The sequence below is a fragment of the Pantherophis guttatus genome, chromosome 6 (genome assembly GCF_059756535.1).
Source record: "Pantherophis guttatus breed Tessera chromosome 6, ASM5975653v1, whole genome shotgun sequence".
Classification (NCBI taxonomy): domain Eukaryota; kingdom Metazoa; phylum Chordata; class Lepidosauria; order Squamata; family Colubridae; genus Pantherophis; species Pantherophis guttatus.
The window spans coordinates 830,363-850,524 of NC_142068.1; the positions used below are offsets into that span (position 1 = coordinate 830,363).

The 20,162-nt window shown below is 48.9% G+C and overlaps 1 protein-coding gene across 2 annotated transcripts in view; it reads left to right on the forward strand.

The window, feature by feature from the left end:
* Window positions 1-20,162, forward strand: part of FGF12 (fibroblast growth factor 12) — a 162,030-nt gene that overhangs the window by 47,928 nt on the left and 93,940 nt on the right. Inside the window, exon 1 of one of the 2 annotated variants that reach the window (XM_034424549.3) lies at window positions 6,578-6,600. The exons of the other annotated variant lie outside the window; for it this stretch is intronic. The gene's annotated coding sequence lies outside the window, so the exon portion shown is untranslated. Of the gene's footprint in view, window positions 1-6,577; window positions 6,601-20,162 lie in introns of those variants that run through there. 2 annotated transcript variants of the gene reach the window in all.

Sequence of the window (20,162 nt, forward strand, 5' to 3'; positions counted from 1 at the left end):
AGCAGCTCCACAATCTATTCAGGAAATCATCTAATTAAGAAATGAGATGGTTAATCTGGCAAGATTTATTCTTGACAGATCCACGCTGAGTCCTGACAATTATCTGCTTGGTTCAAGATGCTTAAAGATTAACCTCCATTTGAGAGGCTTTCCAGAGATCAATGAAAAAACAAACAGATAATCAGGATTCAAGAAAAAATAAACAGATAAATTCTGAGGTGTCTCAAAGAGCCTAATGAGAATTCTCTCCGAGAATAAATCTAATGCTAAAAGGAAGCCCAGCAGGTTTCAACCAAGAAAAGCTGTCCTGAGGACCTACCTCTGGATACGGTTAAAGCAGCAGTTTGTGGGTCTTGAGAAGTCAGACAAAGTTTTTACCCTTTTTGGGCTGCTAGGACATCCAGTGTGAAACCCAAAGGTGTTTTTCAAAAGGCAACTGGACTTTCTTGTTTTTTCCTTGAAGATGTTTTGCTTCTCATCCAAGGAGCTTCTTCATTTCTGACTGAATGGGGGAGGATGGAAGGATTTATATTCCTTGCAGTCCTCTGGTCGTTAGCGCTCTCTCTGAGAGTTGTTGAGGCCGCTTGGGGGTTTATCTGTACCCTCGGAGTCCCCTGAATCAGAGGGCAGATGGGTGTGGAGCCTTCTTGGGACTGCTGAAAGGACCATGTTGTAGAGGGGAGAGAAGTGGGGTCGTATCCACCCTCCTTGGTTGAGAGAGGACTGTTCAATTTTAATGTCGATCTTTCAAACCAGCGGTCCTTTCTGTCCGGAATGTGAACCTTAGACATGTGGACCAGAATATGGACCCTAGACTGTCACTGCGTTATTTTATTTACCAGCTGAGCTCATTATTTCTGGACTATCAGACTTTCCATACCTTGCCAAGAATTGTTATCAAAAGTTACTACGCATGTCTGCATTCTTTCACACTTGCCTCTACACACTCTTTCCTTTGTTCTCTTTCCAGAAAGGTCCGGCTGAGATAGCTGGCAAAAGCTATTTCAAAATGTAGCAATTAACTTTTCTTAGTTAGTGGGGTGTTTTATTTTCTTTATAACAAATAAATGAGTTTTATTAGAAACTTTTCTTTGCGTTTCTTTTCAGAATATTGCAACAAGGAGGAGCCACGATCCATCCTCTAATTAACCAGGGTGATTTGTCCCAGAGCCAAAAATGGGATTAATCAATGCCCTGACATAAACATCCAGTGTGAAACTGGTGGGAGACTGATGGGGGCTCCTCAGCTTCCCTCTGGAATGGCCAAGAGGTCATTATCAGTAACCAGAAGTAACCAGAGCCCCTCGTGAAGAGCCTCAAGCAGAAGCTTTGTTGCTAGTCACCCACGTTACACGAACCTCCTCAGGCTGACCACATCCCCTTGGAAATGGTCAGCTGAGGCTTCGGGGGTTCTGGGGGTGGCCAGGCCTTGTGCCACTTTCTGCACTGCAAGGACTCCAGGCTAGGACCCCACTTAACACCCCTCTCCAGCCTAACTGGAGATTACATCACAGGAAGGGAGGAAGGAAAGGAGGACAGAAGAAACGAAGGAAAGAAGAAAGGAAGGAAGGAAGGGAAAAGGAAGGAAGGAAGGAAGGAAGGAAGGAAGGAGAGGGAGAGAGGAAGGGAAGGGAGGGAGGGGAGGGAGGGAGGGAGGACCTCCAACTAGACAGGAGTGTTAAGAGCAGGGGCCAAACTTGTGCTTTCTGCACTGCAAGGACTCCAAGCTCAGATTCACTTAACAACCATGCGACTAATTTAACAATTAAAGAGGCAAGGAAGGTTGTTAAGCTCGCTTAACAACTGTGGCAAGGAAGATCGTAAAATGGGGCAAAACTCTCTTAACAACTGTCTCATTTAGCAGCAGAAATATTGGGCTCAATTGTGCTTGTAATTTGAGAAGTACCTCAGTTGCCCCAACATATTTATGTAAGTCTCTTCATGGCTTAGTGGGTTAGTGGATGTGTTTTGGTCATGGGTTTGTACATACATCAACGCATCAGCACCTGCACAAAAAGATACACACGGGGTGGATTTTGTTTGCCCAGCATGTCACCTTCTGGGTATTTTGGATTCCAGGTCCCATAACATCTAGCGGGGGCAGTTGGGGAAGAGAATGTGGGGAGAGGGAAAAAAAGGCAGCATGACATAACTCTTAGATCTGGAGGTTGGGGTTGGGGTTTTTTTTGGTATCTGTAGAAAGGAAGTAGCCATTGTGAGTTGCTCCTGAAAACCCACAACTAGACACTGGCTGTGTTCATGCAGTGCGCTTCGTCAGTTTGTGTAATTGTCTAGTGCAGGGGTCTCCAATCTTGGCCACTTTAAGACTTGAGTATTTCAACTCCCAGAATTTCCTAGCCAGCATGGGAGTTGAAGTCCACAAGTCTTAGAGTCCATAACTCTTAAAGTTGCCCAGGTTGGACACCCTCAATCTAGTAGATCGTTCACACAACATGCTGACCTTGATTAGAATCCTCGAAAGGCCCCTTATAGGGAACAAATGCATGTGAGTATCCAGCCCCTCCGTGTCATCACATGTTTTCTTCTGATAAGACGTGCCCAGCCCCTGTAATTTGTTCATTACTTCATGGCTCCATGGACGAGCCCAGGAAGTGGCTTAATTCAATCACTAGCTTACCTGTGATGCTTGGTTGCACCTGAGGCCCTTCCCATCTCCTCAGGCCGGTGGCATGCCAGCGTGGAGCAGTCTACCTGCCTGTTGCTGTTTTCGGCCTGCTCCCCAGCAGCAGGGAGGCCCCAGGCTCCATGGCGTCGTCTTCCTGGGTCTCTGGGGGCAGAAGCAGCAGCTGCACCCACTGCTTGGCAACGGGGCACGTGGGAGAAGGAAGTTGGCAGCCCTTCCATCGAAGAGCTGAGGGCCTCGAGAAGGTCTCTTAAGAAGGAGAGGCTCAGCCGATTCTCCATCTGGGTCCCCTCATTCTTATGGGACCCTTTTCATTTATGCTGAGGACTTTTCTGGGATTCGCAGCCCCCCCCAATGCCCTGAAAATCTGGCCCCAGGGACCCTCAGGGTGCCCCTGCCCCCCTCCCTCCGCTCTGCAGGCATTCTTTGGAAGGAAAGGCAGCTCCAGCTTTGTCTGTCACCGCTTTCAGCCTGGCTTAATGACAGCCCAGTCCTGGGGCGGCTGCTGCTCTCCTTCGGCCACCCACGATGGATGCCAGGAGGGCTCTGTTCATTCAGATGATGGTTATGGGCCAGGTGCTGTTTCTTTCCAAAGGAGAAGGCCCCTTGGAGGTTTCTTCTGTCAATCTCCGTGCCCCCCCCCTCACCCCCACTTTAGTTCCACAGGCACCAAGGAGTTTAGGCTAATTTTATTCCCCCTTCCCCTTCCCCTTCCCCTTCCCTCTTCTCTTCTCTTCTCTTCTCTTCTCTTCTCTTCTCTTCTCTTCTCTTCTCTTCTCTTCTCTTCTCTTCTCTTCTCTTCCCTTCCCTTCCCTTCCCTTCCCTTCCCTTCCCTTCCCTTCCCTTCCCTTCCCTTCTCTTCTCTTCTTCTCTTCTCTTCTCTTCTCCACACTATCTATAGTCACCCATTTCAGTCAATGACTTACAGTTCAACTATATACAGTATATATATATTCTTAATGTCTGAGCTGCTCCTTTCACTGGGGGGTGGGGGAGCCAAGAGGCCCAGGATTCCCAGGAAGGGCATTTCGCTTCTTCCCCACAATTGGCGAGATTGGCATGGCCTCCAACCAAGGTTCATCTTCCTTGGGCAAATTGCTCAGCAGCAGAATCCTCTTGGCCCAGAATTGTCCAGCATCACTGATGATGTTACCTAGTTTGGTAATGAAATGTCTGAAGAAAAACCACCAAGCTCAAGGAGCACCAACAACCTCCTCCTCCTCCCTCCTCCTCCTCCCTCCTCCTCCTCCTCCTCCTCCTCCTCCTCCTCCTCCTCCTCCTCCTCCTCCTCCTCCTCCTCCTCCTCCTCCTCCTCCTCCTCCTCCTCTATTGGAAGACTGCTATCATATTCCCCCTTAATCTTTCTTTTCATCAAACTACTAGACATGCCCCATTCCTGCAACCGCTCTTCTTCGTATGTCTTAGAGCTCCCCTCCCCTCATCATCTTGGCTGCTCTTCTCTGCACCCTTTCTAGAGTCTCAGAATCTTTGTGCTCAAATGTGTGTCACCCATAGGTTTGGTAGCTCTTCCCTCCCACTTCTCCAGCCAAGAATGAAGACATTGTAGAGGATCTGCCTGTGGAGATTCTCAGGCTCTCACTGTCTCAAACGATGGGAGGGGGTCCTGAATGGAGCCTTCTGGCCACCCAGTTGATTTATTATGATTTTTGTGCCAGTTGTGTATCAATTAAGCTCTCAGCCCTTCGCCCTCTGATGTGATCATCAGCAGGCCTGGAGGTATTTTGTCAAAGGTTTTATTGAGATTGAGTTGCGTGGCAATTGGAGCAGCTCCACAATCTATTCAGGAAATCATCTAATTAAGAAATGAGATGGTTAATCTAGATTTATTCTTGACAGATCCATGCTGACTCCTGGCAATTATCTGCTTGGTTCAAGGTGCTTACTGCAAACCCAGTGGTGGAATTCAAATTTTTTTACTATTGGTTCTATGGGCGTGGGTTGGTGGGTGTGGTGTGGCTTGGTGGGCGTGGCAGGGGAAGGATATTGCAAAATCTCCATTCCACCCCACTCGGGGGCCAGCCAGAGGTGTATTTGCCGGTTCTCCAAACTACTCAAAATTTCCACTACCGGTTCTGCAGAACCTGTCAGAACCTGCTGGATTTCACCCCTGTGCAAACCCCACTTTCTTCTAGCACTGATGATGTTACCTAGTTAGGTAATAAAATGTCTGCAAAAAAAACACCAAGAGCTCCTCATTTCAACCCAGAGCTATAAATATTATTATAATTTCATTTCATTTCATTTTATTTTATTAGATTTATATACCGCCCTACTCCCGAAGGACTCAGGCCGGTGAACAGCCAGAAAGATAAATATTGTTAATCAAAATAAGAATGGCACCTGTGCAAATAAGCCGAGGTGGCAAGGTGGGCTGAGGTGGTGGTGTGGCGCAGTGGTTAGAGTGCAGTACTGCAGCTAATTCAGCTGACTGCTAGTTCAGCAGATCAGCGGATCAAATCTCACCGGCTCAGGGTTGACTCAGCCTTCCATCCTTCCGAGGTGGGTAGAATGAGGACCCAGATTGTTGGGGGGCAATATGCTATTTAGTATACTGTCTTTGGTGTAAGCTGCCCAGAGTCCTCGGAGAGTGGGCGGCATAGATATATGACAAATAAATAAATAAATAAATAAATAAATAAATAAATAAATAAATAAATAAATCCTCATAATCCAGGCAGATATTGTCCAAGACCCCTTCCACCACTATTTGGGGTTTTAGAGCCCCTCTCGCTAAACTTTCTTGCAGCTGATCCATCTTTTCTTCATTCATCCCCCACATGCCAGTTTTTGTGTCTAAAGATCAGCTGCGCATCTGCCACTTGGAAGTTTGGGAGCTCCTGTAAAGGAAGGCAGGACTTAGCTACGAACAGGGCAGGACTTGGGGGCCAAGTCAGTATATTGAGTGAGCAGAAATAACACCAACTAATTAATAATCAATTTTCTGGCTCAGAGGAGCATGGAGGATTCACACAACCTGCTGAGTTGGGTCACATCATGATCTCATGGCTGTGTTTTCTTGCGGTGGAGAGACCAGTCCAAATTCCGATATTTTTGTTTGTTTATTAAATGTACGTCGTGCCCATGCCATCCAGAGACAAGTCTATAAGTATTGGTTGGGGGACAGAATAGCACTGTGTCTATGCTCAAACACTCTCTCTTCCCAAGTCTGAAAATGCCTTAAAAAAAAAACAAAAACCTTGGTCTGTTGGGTTGTATTTTTGCTATTTCCAACAGGTATTCTGTTCTGTACATAAGTGTAGTGTTTTTCCAACCCTGGCAACTTTTAAGAAGCCTGGACTTCAACTCCCAGAATTCCCCAGCCAGGCTGAAGTCCAGGCACCTTAAAGTTGCCAAGGAGGAGCCATCCTGTTCTAGACTGTGTAACCTGCAGCCATCCATGGTGAGGAAGACTGTAGAGTCCGAGGACTGGCCGGTCACGCCAAGAGCCAGTTCAGGAAAGAGCCGCTGCAAAGGCGGAGTCCGGCTGTGCTCAGGTGGCCCGTGGCCAGGAGGGGAGTGGGCGAAGGGACCAGAAGGGCCCAGGAGCAGAGCCCGGCAGCTGTTCCGGCGGCAGGGGGTGCGGCCAGCGCCCGGCACCGCCTCCCCCTCCGGGCCGTGACGTCCGTCTCCCGCCTCGCCCTCCCCCCCCCTCCCCGCCACCGGCCAAGTCCCGGCAAGTCGCTCCGGAAGGCAGCCGATCCGCAACTTCGCCGCCGCCTCCATGCGCCCTTCGGCCGGGCCTCTGGGCGGCCGGACCCCCGGCGGTGGCGCGCGCTGCCGAGCCCGGGGCGGCCGCTAGCTGCCGGCGGGGGTCCCGGGCGCCTTTCCGGGCCCGCGGCGGGACTCCATGAGGATCACGGGGCTGCTCTGGATCAAAAGCAGGCATATGCTGCAGTGCCTCTGTGGAGGGCGCCTGAGTACCAGCACCTCCCCAGGTGGGTGGCAGGGCCGGCGGTGGGGGGGGGGGCAGGTGGGTAGGGCCCCGGCATGGCCCCTCTCAGCCCCGAGGGGTCCTCTGGCCTCCCAAGCAGGATCACCCCCCCCCCAAGCATCGGACGGGCAGTGCGAGGGTGGGGATTCAGGACCCTGGACAGCGCAACCTCCGCTGTCCAAGGTCCTGAAAAGGATTTCCAGCCATAACTTGGAAAGCGGAGTTAATTGTCAACATCTGGCATCTCTTTTCTCGAACCCGGGACCTTGGCCTTGAGCAGAGGAAAAGCACTCTGATTGTTCTCAGAGGCATCCTGTCCTTTTAGGAATTCTGCTATGTGTGCAGGGTTTTGGTCTGAGTTCATGCAAAGTGTACTTGCTCTGTTCGTATAATGTGTTGCTCCAAGTATAAAGGCTGTTGTGGTTTAAGGTGACCGTGTTGTCTCGTTGGAAGAAAATAGTTATTTTTTCACAGGGTTGCTCATCCCATTTTTTTTTTTTTTTTGCCTTGTCTGCTGTATTATGTGAACCTAAAAGTCTGTAGCAATTTTTGGACTTAGATGCCTCTTTTCTTGAGTTCATGTTAGACCTGTGGCATCCACGTCTCTCCACAAGTGACACATTCCTGTAGTGTGTGGAAATGTACCTTCAACAACCAGAGTGAGAGGCAGGGCTCAAATTTTATGCAAATATCAGGACCATTCACACAAGATGCTCATTTGATTTCTGAATTGACCCATTTTCCTGGTTTGCACAATACATTAAGCCATGAATTAACCCAAGGTTGACACTAAGCAGGGTTAACGTGTGAATGGAGCCATTATGGCTTCATCTGATTGGGTTAAATATGTTGCATGAATGTCTGAATAAGATCAGAGTAGCTTCTACACAGCATTGTTTTGCAAGCTAGCTCTGGTGTTTAGGAGCAGGCCTCAGAAGGTGGGAATCTGTTGTGATGAGGTTTGTGTGGAATTTGTTTTGGGGTGTAGTGTGGGGACAGAGGGGCACGAGGCCGGACATCTCTGCAAATTCACTGAACAGCAGGCTGGAAATGTTTAGCCTGGACCCTCTTGGCCGATTGCTGCAGCTCCCAGCAGGTTGGGAGGTAAACTGTGGCCCCACCCATGAAGCAGGCGCGTGTGGCAACCCACCCTGGTTAATTGGTAGATTCAATAAACCAGATCACTCTAAGATATAAAGCCAGAATCTTTTTTGTTGAGATTTGGTCACCCGGGGGGGGGGAGGGGATTGCTGATGGGGTGGACCCAGGGCATAATCCATAGATTTCTAAATTTAGAGTTATTCACTAATACTACAAATCTTTGGACTGTAGTTTTCTAACCTAAAATTATTGGAGGGGTTTTGGCTGCCCCCCAACCCTTATTTGTAGGCCCCCATTGTCCCAAGACTGTCCTGTTGAAATCTGGTTGCGATATGGCTGATTTTCAAAAGCACATTCTGGTTTTGACAGAGCAAGGGTGGAATTGGAAGATCTCTGGAATACTTTGTTCCAGTTTCTATTATCTTCGCTCAAGATCCTCAAAAGGCCCTGAAATTAACTGCTCTAATTTAGCCATGGGACAGCAGCGGTAAAAACTGACTGCAAAACCCTCATCCTGTGACATCTAGTGTCATCGTCATCAATAGGCAGTGATTGATGTGCTGCAGTTTCAGGGGCCACCCCAGCTCATCAGGGAGCAAATCATAGCCCCCTGCCCTGAAAAAGTTGCCCTTCTTAACATGCAGGAAGGATGTCGCTCGTTTGAGCTCCGAGCTTGGCGATTTGGTTGCAAACGTTTCATCCCCATTGGAGGAGACATCTTCAGGGCCCTTTGGATTGGGGTTGTCTGGGCGAGCACAACCCAAAATCAGACCAGGACTCAGAAAGGTATTGAAAGGCCAGTCCTTCCCCAGATGAGCCCAGTCCAAAATGCACTGAAGACGCCTCCTCCAATGGGGACGAAATGTTTGCAACCAAATCGCCAAGCTCGGAGCTCAAACCAACAACATAACTACCAGCTCAAACTACTAATGTTCACAGACACACAGGAAGGATTTTGTCAACCACTTGTTGTGATGCTGAACTCACAGAATGCAAGGTGCAAATTACAAGTTGTGTAATTGGGCAAATCCTAACTTGGGAGTAGTTTATCTTTGACCAGGTAGAATGTTCTCCTGAGTCCATGCTCAGTGTGGGATTGAACTCTTGAGGAGAACGATGTTGTTCCAGGCATGGGGAAATCTCTCCGTTACAAAGAGCTCTTCTTCCTCAGCTAATCGAGGGACTCCGCCTAAAGCAAAGGAGGTGACAACGCCATAGAAATCAGGCTGAACTGCTTGAAGGACAGGGCCGAACTGGAGCTGCCAAAACGGACCATCACTCCAACCTGGAAACTTTCAAACCACCTTCGCAGCTTCCTCCGTCTTAGGATGGCGGTTCTGGCTCCCTTCCCTCCAGGATCTCTGCCCTCTCGGCAAACTGAAATAGAGTTTGGGGGAACTTGGAAGCCGCACAAGGTTTCGTGACATGCCAGCGACTGCAACTTAAGGTGGATCGAAGGGCTCTGCTAATCCCCATTCGGAAAGCCTCCTTCCAAAGAGCACCGATCCAGGGCGTGACTCGGCTGCCATCGCCTTGGCAACGGTTGCGTTGTTTTCTTGTGCAAAGGTCTCCTCTCTGGAGAGAAAGCCTCTCCTGCCTGAGGAGGAGACTCCTCCTGAGTTTCCATAGAAAGGACGGAGGCTGGGGGTGGTGCTCAGGGTGTGTGTTTGTGTGTGTGAGTGCGTGTGATGTGTTTCCTTTTTACCCTGAAACCAGATCGCTCATCAAGACGTGCATCGCTGGATGTTTCAGTGAAGGCCACATTGTTAGGAGACATGGAGCAAGCAGGACAAACGTACATACCGGTGCACTCGCACTTGTGCTCCTGGGGTTGTGGTGCGGCAGTTGTGCTTCTCCCCAAGTGTTGTCTTGCTGCACACGCAAAGTCCCTCTGGGGCTTCCGCCTGTGCCGCTGACTTCCTGCTCTGAGTTTGGGGCCTTTGAGAAGAAGCTCCTGGTTCTTCCACCTGAACTGAGAGGAGCCATATGAGGAAAGGTCTCACCTTCCTCCCTTCCATTGTGGTAGAGCTTCTAAAGGCCCTTGGAGGGAGGAAGGAAGGAAGGAAGGAAGGAAGGAAGGAAGGAAGGAAGGAAGGAAGGAAAAGAGTTTTGTCACGGAAGATATCCTAAAAAGGATGCTTTTTCAAAAAGGTAACTGGGTTTTCTTGATTTTTTTTTCCTTTCGAAAACATTTCGCTTCTCCTCCAAGAAGCTTCTTCAGTTCTAACCAATTAAAGTTCTAACTAAAGTTGGAATTGAAGGAGCTTCTTGGAGGAGAAGTGAAATGTTTTCAAAAGAAAAAATCAAGAAAGCCCAGTTGCCTTTTTGGAAAAAGCACCTCTGAGACAACCAGGACTCAGATGACTGAGAATCTGCAGAGACAGTCACTGAAGATGCTTGCAAATTTTGTCTTATTCTTTTCTGAAACGTTCAGGATCCCTGCAGGGATTCAGAAGAGCAAGTGATTCCTTCTGAGATCTGGCAGAGGGCAACCAAGGGAAGCATCTTCTCAATCCTTTCAAATATCATTTTGTACTTCCCACCCTTTCTCTTTGTTTTCAAGTTCTTTTAAAATCTTGGTTAACTTGGTTTTATATTGCTGAGTTACGATGTTTCACTTGGCCACTTATTACCTGGGTACCAAAATAGAGACAAGTTCATGAACAAATTAATCCATCTGTTGGGCTGGCCCAATTCTCTCAGTCTTAAAAGCCTTGATCGGACAGGTTCACACCGCATACGAAATCAAAGAATAAAAGAACAAACCAGGTTAAAAGTAATCAAACCTGGGATTGGGTTCAAATGATGAGGCTGAATTTTAACTGAGGTGGTTTCAAGTGTTGTGTAAACACAGTTGTGGTGGCCTCCTTTCCTTGTTAGCCGGCTTGAGAAAGGTGATCTTGAAGGAAGCCTTCAGAATGAAGTTGTGGCTATCGAAAGTCGATCGTGAACTCTGATTCTAAAACCTCGTGGAATTTCTCTTGATTCTTCCTCCTCTGGGGCAGGATCAGTGGGGGAAGGGCTGTGCCCCCAGACCCAGGTGGCCTGCAAACCGTACCCACCACCTGCAGCTGGACCTTTCCTGATTTCTGCTTTGCAGAGTATCCCTCTCTGGTTCAGGTGGACCAGGGCACCTCCTCAGCTATTCCCCAGCTGTCCACGCCATCCCCTCCTTGGCCTCCTTTTGCCAACACAGGCAGCCTTGCAGGATCCAAAGGAAGATCCCCCGTGACTTTTAATATTGCTTCACTTTCACGTAGCAGAAATACAAGCAGAGGAAAGGGGCTTTCTGGAAGACCCCAGCCGCTTCCTTTGAGTGGAAGGCAAACTCTGGCTGTTTCCCCTGGAAAATCTATACAGCCTCAGATGAGCTGTAAGGATGGAGAGGTCCAGGCTGTTCTCGGAGCCTGGTTGGTTTCTTGCAGATGTTTTGTTATCCAAACTAGGTAACATTTTAGGCATTAGCACTGATGATGTTACCTAGTTTGGATAATGAAACGTGCAAGAAAAGAAGAAATATGTGCAACCAAGCTCAGAGAGCACCAAGGACCCCACAGTTCTCCTCCTCCTCCCCCTCCTCCCCCTCTCCAATCATAATTCAAGGACTACCTGTATTTTCACAGTCTCCTGTTAGTGGCTGGAAAGGTGCAGGCAACTAAAGTTCTAATGAAGGAGAATATTTGTAGCTCCGGATTGAAATGAAGGGTCCTTGTTGCTCTCAGAGCTTGGTGGTTGCAGTTTCTTGCAGTTGTTTCATGACCTAACTAGGTAACATCACCGGTGCTAGTGTGACTAGTGACTAGCACTCATGATGTTCCCTAGTTGGGTCATGAAACATCTGCAAGAAAACCATCAAGTTCAGAGAGCACCAAGGACCCCACAGTTCTCCTCCCCCTCCCCCTCCCCCTCTCCCTCCTCCTCCTCCCTTCTAGCACTGATGATGTTCCCTAGTTGGGTCATGAAACATCATGAAACCACCAAGCTCAAAGAACACCAAGGACCTTTCATTTCAACCCTGAGCTACAGATCATCTTTATTATAATGACTGAGTCTCAATAGTTGGCTTGACTTGGCGCCAGTGGTAACTGACCTCTTCTAGACTCTTCCTGCAACCCTATGTTCCCCTACTTCCTGTAAGTCTGGGGTGGGGATCTGTGTTGGGCAGGTATGGACAGATCCTTCCTCAAATGTGCCTTTGAAAACAAGCCCCAGCACACGGGGAGCTGTTGCTACGGAAAGTTGCCTGGATGCTATCAAGAATTAATGGTTAAAAGAACCTATTAAAAGTAGACACCTCCTTCTCTACTCCACTGGCCCCTTGAAGACAGAGCCGTGCCTTGTTTCACAATCCTTCGGGGTCACAGCTCACCCCGTTGGAGGTTTCTCTTAAAGGCTGAAGAGATGCAGTAGAACCTCAGGAACAGGTTGGTAGCACCCGGGTGGCTTCTGTCTGGAAGGACAATGCCACAAGAGTCTGCCCATTCCCTGAATTTGATTCAGCCCTGGGATTCTTCTAGCTGGCCAGCAGTTGAGGTCAGCCACAGGCTCAGACTTAGCAAGAGATGGAAGAAGTTGCTGCGTTGCCCAGGAATAAAAGCCAGATCTGGAGGTCTATCATGGAAACCCCAGAAGGAGGCAGTTTGCGCCTTCCTTAATAGCTGGCTCCTTCATGGTCTGAGATTGGCTGAGGATGGGAAGCGTGTGAGAAAATGAATTTGACTCCTGACAGAAGGCCTTGGAGCTTCTCAGTCATGCAGGTCATCGTTGTCTCCAAGGTGCTTCCAACTACTATTTCCCACTCAACATCTGGATCATTCTGTTCCCCTCCCTCCCAATCCTTTCAGGTTTCTATCTATCAGTTTAGACTATGCTACAGAATGGAATGGAATGGTGAATGGAATGGAATGGAATGGAATGGAATGGAATGGAATGGAATGGAATAGAATAGAATAGAATAGAATAGAATAGAATAGAATAACAGAGTTGGAAGGGACCTTGGAGGTCATCTAGTCCATCCCCCCCCCGCCAAAACACCCTAACCCTAACCCTACACCATTTCTGACAGAAGGCAGTCTGGTTTCTTCTTGAAAGCCTCTAGTGATGAAGCACCCACAACTTCTGAAGGCAACGTCTGCTCCATTGCTCGATTGCCTTCACTTTCTCTGATTTTCTGAGGGCGCCCATAGAATGGAGCCTGCACAATGGCTAAGCCACAGCAAGCCCAATCAAGTTTAGCATTAGCTCTTCCCATCCTGGTTAAATATTGCCCCTTGGCAAGAATAACTCCAGGCTCTTGCCCCTTAAATGCCCTTCCTGCTCTGGGGCTCTTGGTGGGGATGATAGGGGTTGCTCTGAAACAGAGGTTGGTCAAACAAAGGAGAAAACACTGGTTTCAGATGGAAGGAGGGCTTTCAGTGGAGAACATCTTGGCTGGTTATGGGTCTTGATGTCAAATACATCTTTGGCTGTGAGTCCTGAATGACTTCTGCTTCATCTTAATTCTGGACTACGGGTTCAGTTGCTTATTTAAGAAGGACTGGGGGGAGGGAATTATAGCATTCTTCCAGTATTTGAGGGGCTGCCCCAAAGAGGAAGGGGTCAATTTATTCTCCAAAGCACCTGAAGGCAGGACAAGAAACAACGGATGGAAACTAATCAAGGAGAGAAGCAACCTGGAATAAGGAGAAACTTCCTAACAGTGAGGACAATTAACCAGTGGAACAACTTGCCACCAGAAGTTTTGGGTGCTCCAGCACTGGAAGATTTTAAGAAGAGATTGGACAATGATCTGTCTGAAATGGCATAGGGTCTCCTGCTTGAGCAGGGGGCTGGACTAGTAGACCTCCCAGATCCCTTCCAACTACAGTATGTTACTCTGTCTGTTATCTCTCCGAGTAGTGAAAAGAGGGTGGGCTGAGCTCACGTCTTCAACTAGGTCAAGGACTTCTCTTGCACAGGTCATGCAGCTGGGAGAAGTTGTTTTCTTTCTTAGCATGTTTGCTTATTTATTGATTAAATTTATTGGCCATCCATTTTACCACACGGTAACTCAGGGTGGCTTACAATATTAAAAAGACACTCAGCCTCCCGTCCTTCCGAGGTGGGTCAAATGAGGAGCCAGATTGTTGGGGGCAAGTGGCTGACTCTGTAAACCGCTTAGAGAGGGCTGTAAAAGAGACACATATACCGTGAGGCGGTATATAAGTCTAAGGGCTCTTGCTATTGCTATAAGGGTATGAATAAAATACTATAAAAATATAAATACTTCACCCTATAACTAAAAAATGGGGAGGAGGGAGGGGGGTCTGTTAATCATCTATCAACCACCCCCATGCTGAAGTCCCCCGTTGGAGCCCCAGGCCTTTCAGTTCCCAGGGGGTGATGAGGGTGGGAGCCGGCCTCATTCCGGGGGAGGATTCAGAGGTGAACCTGTGATTCCAAAGGGCAGGAGGGATCCACGGAGCGTCTCAGTCCTCCAGGCCGTGGTGGTCCCAAGGGTGCTTTTTCTTCAAGAGGCAACTGGACTTTTTGGTTTTTCTTTGAAGACCTCTCGCTTCTCATCCAAGAAGCTTCTTCAGCTCTGACTGGATGGTGGGGAAGGGAAGGGCAGGATTTGTGTGAACCTGTTACTGTTCGAAGGGGACGTTCTCCTAACTGGCTTTTCTAAGAGAGCTTGGGAGGGGGGCTTGTCCGGCATTCTGCCTTTGATCAGCAGTTAGCTGGCTTCGTCTTGGAGGGCGAAAGAACGGGCGGAGGGATGCTTCAGAGCAACCAAAGGGGTCCAGGGAGGGCTGTTGAAGGAGCCCATCCCAGTTAGGAAGGCAGGTTGGCAAGTCCTCCTCAGCCCCTCTTGAGGCTGGTGCCTCTCATTGACCTGATGGGCTTCTCCCGTTCGGTTCCGCTTGCGCCTCCCCCCCTCCCCGTTTGTCCCCAGGAGGAAGAATCTGGAAACTTCTTCAGCCAAGAATGGTCTGCTCCCTCCCTCTCCCTCTCCCTCTCTTTCTTTCTCTTTCTCTTTCTCTTTCTCTCTTTTTCTTTTTCTTTCTCTCTCTCTTTCTTTCTCTCTCTGTTTCTCACTCTCTTTTCTCTCTCCCTCTCCCTCCCATTCTTTCTCTCTCCCTGCCTCTCTCTTTCTCTCTCTCTCTCTCTGTTTCTCACTCTCTTTTCTCTCTCCCTCTCCCTCCCATTCTTTCTCTCTCCCTGCCTCTCTCTTTCTCTCTTTCTCTCTCTGTTTCTCACTCTCTTTTCTCCCTCCCTCTCCCTCCCATTCTTTCTCTCTCCCTGCCTCTCTCTTTCTCTCTCTCTCTCTCTCTCTCTGTTTCTCACTCTCTTTTCTCTCTCCCTCTCCCTCCCATTCTTTCTCTCTCCCTGCCTCTCTCTTTCTCTCTCCCTTTGTCTCTCTCCCTTTCTCTCTCTTTGTCTTTCTCTCTGTTTCTCTTTCTCTCCCCTCCCCCTCCCTCTGTTCCTCTCCCTCTTTCCCTGTCTCCCCCCCCCCCGCCCATGCTCCAGCATTCTCTGCTTTCTGATGACTGCACTGGTTTGAATTTGAAACTGAAAACGGTTGATTGGAAACTGTCCCCAGAATAGCACAAAAGACTCTTGATTTGGGGGTGGGGGCTGCATTCAAGATTGTGGACTAATTGGCGAGAGCAATTGCAGTGATTGTCGAGCGGTTGGGCAGCTGACAAGGCACACTTCTGGAAGGCTCCCAGCTTCTATTTCGGAGCTGCCGTTATGCCGTCCGACTTCGCGGCTCCAGCGTTTGCCTCTGACTCCAGCTGTGAGCCTTTCCCCCCAAAAGCCCCTCTGGCCCCTGTGCGGTTTGGCTCAGTCATCCCTGCTGGGTCTTTTTCACAGGGACGGTCTTGGGAGTCCTGCTTTTCCACATATTTGAAGGAATCTAGAGCCTGGGAAAAAAATTAGGGAGAGGGGAAGGAGAATTCCAGCATCTCCTACAAGGGCACACGAGAAAAACCTTGGCAGACAGATGAAAAGATGTAACTCGGGAAACAGTCTGGCAAGAGGCAGCCTAGCCCACAGCTGGGCTGGGCCAAGGGACTCAGAGGGGACCTTCCCTTCATTTCTTGGGCAGTAAAGAAGATGGGGGTTGGAGAATTTTACTTTCAGACTTGCAAAGATGATGCCATCCTTACCAGGTAGATCAGACAGGAAACACAGTCAGCTAATTCTACTGTATTATAAAGCTACACTGTTTGGGAAGAAATGGCAGATCCTGGGGAGGAGTCAAAAGAGCAATCAGCCTAGAATCCAGGGGTGAAATCCAGCAGGTTCTGACAGGTTCTGGAGAACCGGTAGCGGAAATTTTGAGCAGTTCGGAGAACCGGTAGCAGAAATTTTGAGTAGTTCAGAGAACCGGCAAATACCACCTCTGGCTGGCCCCAGAGTGGGGTGGGAATGGAGATTTTGCAATATCCTTCCCCCAGGAGTGGGGAGGGAATGGGGATTTTGCAGTATCCTTCCCCTGGAGTGGGGTGGGAATGGAGATTTTGCAGTATCCTATCCCTGCCATGCCCACAAAGCCACGCCCACCAAGCCACACCATGCTCACAGAACCGGTAATAAAAAAATTTGGATTTCACCACTGCTAGAATCCCTATGTAGCCACAAGCAAACTAAGTCCAACTCTCCTTGAGTATGGATGACTCTTATCTAACTCCTAGCAGGTGAGAAGATTCCGGTGCAGAGGCTCTTTAGCAATAAATAGGTTTAATTGGACCTTCATATTTGAACCTGATCTTTTGCACCTGACAAGATGGGAAGGAAGGAAGGGAGGGAGGGAGGCAGGGAGGGAGGGAGAGAGATGGGGAATGAAGAGGAAGGAGTGTGTAGGAGAAGAGATGGCAGAATCTGGTGGTGGAGTCAAAAGAGAAGTCCTTATGTAGTCACAAGCAAACTAAGTCCAACTTAGGTGCTAACCGTTAGTTGAGAAGGCCCGTGTGCATAGGCATGAGTAACAGGACATCTGTTTAATTGGTCTTTCATGTATGGGCCTGGTTTTTCATGCCTGATAACCTTGACAGAATCTTGCAAGTCTGAAAGTACAATTCTTCTCTCCATCCCATCTCCTTTCAAGCCCGAGAAGTGAGGGAGGGTCTCTTCTGAGCCTTCTGCCTCAATCACTCTGCAGCTGTGGGCTTCAGTGGTCTCTTACCTGCCTGCTCCCTGGGCAGCATCTCTTTGTCCTGTCTCCCAAGGCCTTTCGCACATCCCATGACATCTACGGACACCAACTGGCAAGGTTCCACTGTGCTGGTCATGAACTTGGATGATGGTGTCAGGTGGTCAAGGTTCCTTAGTTTCCACTTCAGCTATTTAGCAAAGACTCCCTGCAGAGTTGAGCAGCTGAAATCTTCTCTTCATTCATTTTAAAACCCATCCTCTTAAATTGGCTTTTAACTGTGGGTGGAAACTAATCCAGGAGAGAAGCAACCTAGGAGAAATTTCCTGGCAGTGAGGACAATTAACCAGTGGAACAAATTGCCTCCAGGAGTTTAGGATGCTGGAGGTTTTTTAAGAAGAGATTGGACAACCATTTGTCTGGGATGGTGTATAAGATCTCCTGCTACAGCCGGGGGTTGGGCTAGAAGACCTCCAGGGTCCTTTCCTGTTGTTTTGTTAACTGTTGAAGAGCTGTTAGTTGTTAACTTCCTTTGTTTTCCTTGGTTTTATCTGACATCATCATTTTGAATGACTCAGTTTGAAACTTGCCTTTATTGGGAGCTGCCCAGAGATGACGAGGTGTGGGGTGAGGGATTCAGCCACATATACAATTATCACTATTTCCAGGGCAAAAACCGCTCTTGTCTTCCTTTCAGACACAACCAGAGATGGCAAAAGCAGGACAGAAAAACCAGGCAGGGTCTGAACAAAGCAGAAGTCATACATTTGATCTGGTTTGACTGACAAGAAATAGAATGAATTAAAAACTCCCCACGCTCACAATATTTTCCTTCTGTCACAAATTAGAGCCAACTTTTTTCAGGCGGCAGGCGATCCTGGCACAGCCGAGTGTGTGTGTGTGTGTGTGTGTGTGTGTGTGTGTCCTGATCTGGGAATCCTTGTTGCCTTCATGCAAGTTGAGCTGTCTTGGTTTTCCCCCAAAATTGTGGGAATTGTAGTCTGCTAAATGCTGAAAGACCTTTTAAAGGAGCCCACTTTTTAATCTACTTGTTTATGTATAGAATTGGTACTTTTGCCACCCCACTTGCAAAAAGGTGATTGTGAGTAACGCATGATTAAAGGAACATTATACAATAAAGGCAACTCCATGGGAAAAAGCCACCCAAGGCCCACATATACGGAACTCAAGGGACAAGATTGTGTAACACACACACACACACACACACACACACACACACACAGCAGGCCCAAGGCTCCAGGGAAAAGGCAGCCCTTCCAGGTGGTTGGGAAGAGGGAGGGGGCTGGAGCAAGGTGAATCATGAGGGGTCGATTCCTTTGGCTCTTCCTTGTGATGTTCTCAATGTCCCAAAAGGGGGAGGCTGGAGGGGGGAAGTTTGAGGTGTGGGTCACAATCTTTTAACAGGTTAACAGAATACCAGAAACGGAAGGGACCTTGGAGGTCTTCCAGTCCAACCCCCTACTCGGGCAGGAAGCCCTGTATCATTTCAGACCAGTGGCTGTCCAGTCTCTTCTTAAAACCTTCCAATGATGGAGCACCCACAGCTTCTTGTGGCAAGCGGTTCCACTGGTTAATTGTCCTTGCTGCTAGGAAATTCCTCCTTAATTCCAGGTTGCTTCTCTCCTTGATGAGTTTCCGTCCATTGCTTCTTGTCCTGCCTTCAGGGGCTTTGAAGAATAGGTCGATCTTTTCTCCGTTATGGCAGCCCTTCAAATATTGGCCTGATGGCTCAGTGATTAAAGAAGCTGAGTTTGTGAACTGGAAAGGTGACAGCCTAGGTTCAGGACCCAAACTCTGAGCAATGGGGTGAGCTCCCATTCCTTGCCCCCCCCGCCCCGCCTGAAAGCATGCAAATGCGAGTAGATTAATAGGTACCCCTTTGGTGAGAAGATAACAGCATCTCACGTGCCTTTGGTGTAGAGCCACGCTGGCCACATGGAAAATGTCTTCGGACAAGGTTGGCTCCCTCGGCCAAGAAATGGAGATGAGCACCAGCCCTGTCAGTCAGACACTGGTCAGGGAAACCTTGATCTGCTATCATGTCACCCCTGGTCCTTCCCTTTGTCCGACTAGACGTACCCCGTTCCCTTAGCTCTTCCTGGTACACTTTAGCCTCCAGCCCCTCATCATCTGGGTTGCTCTTCTCCGCCCTCTTTCTGGAGTCTCAGCCTCTTTTTTTTGTATCAGGGTGACCAAAACTGGACACAATATTCCAGGTGCGACTTCACTAATGCAGTACAGGGGGGTAGTAACACTTCCCAAAATCTTGATTCTATCCCTGTGTTGATGCAGCCGAGGATTACGTTGGCTTTTTGGACAGCTGCAGCTCACGGCTGGCTCATATTTCAGGGATTGTCCACTACGACTCCCAAGATCCCTCTCAGTTACAGCTGTTGAGCCAAGTTTCACCTGGCCTGTACCTGTGCACTTGGTTTTTCTTACCTAAGTGTAAAACCTTCCTTTGCTCACTTCTGAACTGCCTCCTGTAGAAGAGCGGTATTTCAACTCAACTCAACTCAAACTCAAGAGGGAGCCGGGAGCACCATTGGCACATTCCACTTTTGATTGACAGGGAGAAGCTTTCCTGAGCCACGGGATAACCTATCCCCCCTCTGCGTCTGAGGAAGAGAGTTTTTCTGCCTCTGAAGACAAACGGTGCGGTGCTTGTGACTCTTCAGGGTGCTCTGGAGGGAAACCCACAATGGCCACAGGGGCAATGGGTGAGGCTGGCACTTGCACACCAAGGGTGGCCTCACCAGTGCAGTATAAAGTGGTGGTGGAGGAGATGACCAAGCTGAGGGAGGGGTCAAGCACGTCATCAGTCTTGAGTCCCTTTGTGCCCACAAGAGATCTAAGTCGGGCCCCCTTTGAGTCCCCTGGACTCTGATCTGCCGCTAATTTGCTTTGACCGTTAGTAGTTCAGATTCTTCTAGAGAGGGTGAGTTTGCAGTAAACTTTATATCCATTTTAAACTGCCCGGACTTCCTGATTTTCCTGCACTGGACAGGTACTGCTTTAAAGTCCCAGGTGCCCTATTTCCCCAATGGGCTAAGCTTGGGCACTGCATCTTGGCTGGATTTGGGGGGCTTGGGGGTGCTGGGCAAACATATCCCCAGAAGTTGATGCCGGGCTCTGTAGTTCAGCATTGCCAGATGGGCAGAGGAGAGGCCAGCAGGGTGGGCAGGAGGCGCCAGGAGCTGCAATGCATGGCACAGAAGCCAGGAAACCTCCGTGTAGCAGTGGCTAATGGAAAGGGAGTTCTCCCAGCCATGGATGCTGGGACTTGTAGTGCATCACATGTGCGG